This window comes from Phallusia mammillata, chromosome 3 (genome assembly GCF_965637545.1).
Source record: "Phallusia mammillata chromosome 3, kaPhaMamm4.hap1.1, whole genome shotgun sequence".
NCBI lineage: Eukaryota > Metazoa > Chordata > Ascidiacea > Phlebobranchia > Ascidiidae > Phallusia > Phallusia mammillata.
The window spans coordinates 8,574,138-8,577,982 of NC_137254.1; positions in this window are offsets into that span (position 1 = coordinate 8,574,138).

Sequence of the window (3,845 nt, forward strand, 5' to 3'; positions counted from 1 at the left end):
TAAGTCCATATTGACTAATTGCTTGTGTTTTCATGCATCCAAATTTTGTGTTATAATTTTCTGCTGGTTAGTTTTTCTTTTGATCTCTTGTCGTGTCAAGTGATTTCGTTGGCTGTTTTATTTTCGGTTTCCTTGCCAGAAATAACTCAATTGCACAAACTTCCGGGTATTGTTAATGGTCGGAGCGAAAAACGTTCCACAGTAGTGTTCGTAAATTATGGTATTGATTGAATGGGATGATCGAATGAACTAATAACTTGATTCATACGTTTCAGCATGAATACAAGTTAAAGTTGCGTTACATTAAAATTCGCCTGCGTAATTTGAATTCAAGATGATTATTTATCTGTTTTCGTATGCGATCCCCAGCATTTCGTGGCTGCACAATTATTAATATACTGGAATCTACTAACCCCCGGATAAACCTAGTTCCTTATTTGCATGTTACCAATGGCACGAGACAAAAAACAACAACATAGCGTTAAACGAAATACGTTTTTTTGATTTTGCAAAAATTACGTTATAACAATACAATTTATTCATGCGACAATCATATAGTTTGATTAATTGGTAACTATTATGTGACAGACATAAAGGCCGTAAAATGTTTTCATTTTTTAAATGCAGCAAAGCGAACGCCTTTCTCATATTGTTGTTGATTTGCATTTAAATTTGCACTATCTGCATGAGGTACGTGAGCTAAACCCCAAATAAACCTACTTCCTAATTTTCATAAAACGAAATTCCGATTCATTTGTGGCGTTTACTTCGAGGTACATCTTCTGGTAGCACTGTGACGTTAGTTGTAAGAATATTAAAACCGATATTTGTGGACAATGCACGTTCTAAATACAAGCCAATATTTGTGTAAAAAACTTCACGACGTTTCGACTTTTAATTTGTAGAGTTCTTGGCAATGCATGCGTGTTTTCCAACCATTAGTACGCAACGGCATTCCTGACGGTACACGAACATCTTTCGGTACTTTTTTTTACCAAACTTTTTTCGCGACGGGTCGGATAAAATCAAAAATAACATGCGTGGACCACGTAGGTTACAAATTACAAGCTCTAACGCAGCGCCGTTCCAAAGGTTTCTAAACTCTTTTGCGGGACCAACAAAGAGTACAGTCTTATTTAAAGAATCTCCTCTACTAGCAAAACTCATTCATTTGATCACAATTAACAATAGAAAGGCGGTTGTTCGCGAGAGCATTGATACTTTTAGTATTATCTGTAAAGTAACAAACAGCCTTTTAGATTTTGCATGATCCTTTTAGATTTTGTGAAACTTGGTAAAGCAAATCTTACATGTTGTTGCAGGAAATACTGTTACTTTCAATGGTTAACTAAAGCTTTAGTTTTTCCAAGATATATATACTGAAAACCAAGACTTTCGCAGGCCGGATAAAATGAAGCCGCGGGCCGTAGTTTTGTATACCTTGTATTAGAGCAAATCACTGATTCTGATATAAATCCTTTGACACACCGGGTTGGGTATCACTTGCTTCGTTGGCTTTAACGGTTAAAAGTTTAACCGATCTCGGTCCAAAATGTTGGCAACTTCAGTGACATTGCATGCGCTTCCATCCTCCTGAGGAATGCGTTTTTAGGTTTCGGGGTCACCAATGTAGCGCTGTTTATTTGCGCGAGTTCAAATATCGAATGACAAAACGACAGAAAGGGCGAGACAAGACGCGTTGCAAATAGAAAAAAGCCGAGACGTATTGTGCGGTTCGGTTACGCGTGGATGGACAACGCAGTTGGGGAAAACACCCAGTTGTCGCCACAGTACATCATTTTTTAAACAATTCTTTGCAATGAGATACATCGGATGTGTTGACCAAGTCAGGTGTTTGGGACTTTACGAATTTTTGGGCACCTTTTTATGTTAATAAAGTTAAGTTGAGCCGAGTTGAGTTTGTTTTGTTTGGTGTCAGAACACATGGCAACGCCATTACACTAAGACAGTCATCAAGCCAGGAATGGCTGCGCAAAGTTAAAACGTTGCTGTAACGTTTCTAGTTAGCCTATTAAGATCTCAATATCTATCCCAAGCCTAAACTAGCGTCACAAACTAAAATATGATTTTATATTAACACAGCTAAAGTATTTTAATTTATACTCAGTCAAGCGTGAATTCACTCTAACGCTTATAGAACTTTGTGTGCTAATTTCAGTTTAAATGAGAGTTAAACTTTTTAGCAGGGCTTTACCTCTAAATCAGTGGTTCTTAACCTAGGGTTCGCGGACCCCCAAGGGGTCCGTGAGATGGTTTCAGGGGGTCCACGGACGGAAATATGTTAAGTATCATTAACCAACAGAAGAATATTTTCAAGTTTCTCAACCGTTTTTACAATCCTGCATACGAGTGCACGCTGTATATTACACCTTAATTATGCCAACAACATTTACTGCTTGTGATTGTCTTCCCTATTGTGACATCATAACACACATGGACAATAGACTTTATAGGACAAGTGGTTTGTGAAGTTATTTACAGTCAAACTTCGATACTATGCCACCTTGCTATTGTGCCACCCTCGCTACTATACCACTTTTGATCGTCACCAACTAAATTCAATCGAAAATATATTTACTATGCCACCCCTTACCCTTGATACTATGACACATGAGAGCACAGTATTGCTGTTAAAAATTGTGCCTTCTGACAACTTTCGGTTTGAGCTCATGATAAAACAGAGAAAACACGAACAAATCGTTGAATAAACAAACGTGGCCATGTTAAGAGGTTTCACGGCTTTGCAGCGTGTCATGTAAACGCCGTTATGTGCTTGTGTCACGGCAAAACTAACAGATCTTGTTTGTGCTAGGCACGATCTATCCGTATTTTTGTAATAAATTATACTGTATGCTGTAATAAATTATAATCGTACAACACAACGTGGCATTACAGTACATTGTCACGTCACAAGGCTATGTTTACAAACAACCCTCGCTATTATGCCACTTTCTCTCGGTCCCAAAGGGTGGCATAGTATTGAAGTTTGACTGTATACCAGAAATATGCTTTAAACGCATGACAGGGTATAATGCAAGAAACGTGAAACGACTTATGGTAAATTGCGTTGGGGGTCCACAGACTTACAAAATTCATAAAAGGGGTCCGTGACTACAAAAAGGTTAAGAACCACTGCTCTAAATGCATTAAACCTTTTACACACCAACATCTAATTTTAATACATAAGATACGATATAACACACAGGGCAAAAATGGCAGATTATCTGATTACATACATAATGTGACAACAGTCCAAAGTATTAACAACACATCATAGATTATACAAACACAGGGATTTAACAAAGGCTTAGTAATGTGTTAGTCTATGCTTCAGTCTTAACACATCCAGTCTTAACCCTAAACATGAAACATCTGCCCCCACGCAGCTGGGGCGAGGCGTTCATATCCTCTCGCTGGCTTGCGTGGAAGGTTTCTTTTAAACACACTAAAAAGAGAATAAAAATGCGCATCAACACAACAGCTGCGAGAAAGATTGCATCGGGTTACGACAGCTGCGAGAAAGATTGCGTCAGTTATCCGTTTTGATAATGCATGTGGTTTTTGTATATAATTAACTACGACAGCCTAAACGTTTTTGTCCTTATCCGAGTAAACCGAGTCTTGTGCAAAGGACATGACATCCTGCCTTGTCTGCTGGCAAAACGTTCCGCGTGTAATATGAAACTTTGTCTGTGTTGCCATAAGGGTTGTTGGCTTTTGCAAATTCACGCCATGTTGGATTAAGCAATATCATATCATGTGGAAATACTCCACAGTTACAGAGCGCAAAAAAGTGACTGCTGGGACAAATGGTGGACAATGGC